This window comes from Ochotona curzoniae, unplaced genomic scaffold (assembly GCF_017591425.1).
Source record: "Ochotona curzoniae isolate NIBS_2020 unplaced genomic scaffold, NIBS_Ocur_1.0 scaffold_4763, whole genome shotgun sequence".
NCBI lineage: Eukaryota > Metazoa > Chordata > Mammalia > Lagomorpha > Ochotonidae > Ochotona > Ochotona curzoniae.
In genome coordinates, this window is record NW_024467123.1 from 5,774,741 (window position 1) to 5,776,647 (window position 1,907).

At 39.9% G+C, this 1,907-nt stretch overlaps 1 pseudogene; it reads left to right on the top strand.

Moving 5' to 3' along the window:
• The first annotated feature begins 272 nt into the window (after window positions 1-272).
• Window positions 273-828, top strand: LOC121149805 (annotated as a pseudogene).
• The last annotated feature ends 1,079 nt before the right edge of the window (window positions 829-1,907 follow it).

Genomic DNA, 1,907 nt, shown 5'->3' on the forward strand with positions numbered 1-1,907 from the left:
GACTGCATTTCTCCCTCTCATCATGCAGACCCCAAAAAGTAATGAATAGTATTTATATCTCATAGTTTGGTGAGTTTTCTGGAATCTTTCATTGTCTAAAATTTGTGTATTTTGCTACCATTGATCTAGAGGAAGTGAGACTATAAAATTGTGTGCATTTAACTAAGATTGATGGAGGAAATAAGAATAGGTGGATAAAAAAATGAGAAGCCAGGCATCCGTCACCATCTTCTGTTTTATTAATTTAATTTTAGAGTTAGGTCCTCAGAGTGGTCTTGTCCTCCACCTTTCTTTCTGTGTGCCAATGCCGCCTGCCCCTCGGGCCACCATGTCCACAAGCTTGGAACACCATGCCTTCAGTTAAGTTACTGAGTTCTGATGGTGAGATTTTTGAAGTTGATGTGGAAATTGCCAAGCAATCTGTGACTATCAAGACCATGTTGGAAGATTTGGGAATGGATGATGAAGGAGATGACAACCCAGTTTCTCTACCAAATGTGAATGCAGCAGTATTTAAAACAGGTCATTCAGTGGTGCACCCACCACAAGGATGACCCCTCTCCTCCTGAAGATGATAAGAGCAAAGAAAAGCGAACAGATGGGACCAAGAATTTCTGAAAGCTGACCAAGGAACACGTTTTGAGCTTATTCTGGCTGCAAACTACTTAGACATCAAAGGGTTGCTTGATTTTAAGTGCAAGACCGTTGCCAACACGATCAAGGGAAAGACCCCTGAGGAGATCCACAAGACCTCCAATATAAAGAATGACTCCTCTGAAGAAGCAGCAGCCCAGGTGCTCAGAGAACCAGTGCTGTGAAGAGAACTGAGACATTGTGCCTGACACTGTAACACTGTAAGGATTGTTCCAAATACTAGTTGCACTGCTCTGTTTATAATTGTTACTATTAGGCGAACAGTAGACAAACGAGGCAGCAAATCATTGGTCCTAGCAGGATGTCATCCCCACTGCATGTGTAGTTTGAGTGCAGGTTACAAACCTGAGTTTCCTCTAGCATGATCCAAAGTGCCTGTTTTCTTCGCTCTGAATAAGACAACAGTGGGTTCTTGGTAGAAAGTGACATTTTGGGCTTTCTCTCTTCTAAAGCCATTTCTGTCTAGTTTATTGTCAGTTGACTGGAGTGAACTTTTAAAAGTTGGCATTGTAAATAAAACAACTTTCAAGAAGTTTTTTGAAAAAGATTGAAGAAAACATCTTTATTCATGAGTTGGATACGGAAAAGAGGCTGTTTGCAGTCTGTGTCCTGAGTGGGGCTGTCAGGGTGTCTTCCAGCTGCGTGGTCGGTCTGTGCTCCCGAGGCTGTATGGAGCTGGGCTCCCTCAGTTGCATCTGGCGACTTGCTCTTGAATCCTCCCGGCTTTGAACATGTTGTCTCCGTCACTACCTGATATTTGGGGCTTTTGGGGGGTGGGGGAGAAGGGATGTCATCTTTTTATAATCTCTTCCAATGTGGGGAACACTCTTCACTCTCCTTCATGTGAAAAATAATATTTAACATTAAAATATATGGCAGAATCCAGAAAATGTCCTTTAGGAATGGGAGGTAACTTTCAGTAAAAGTAAGTTATGATAGACAGTTAAAAAAAAAAAAGAATTGGGTCCTCAAAGAATTCAAGTTATATGGGAGAAATAAACCTGAGTGATTTTTAATTGGTAGTGTATTTAGAAGGGAGCTATAATATATATTATAATTGACTATAAAATGCTAATACGTCAAACTTTCATGGGACATACTCAGAATCATGGATTGTCTCAAAAATGGTAAAACTTTTATGGTGAACATGTTATTGGCAATAGTATTGCTATTTAGTTGTAATTTTTTATTAGTGAGTTTGTATATTTTGGGATTCAAATGAATAATTATGCACTATCCTAGTTTTATCATCC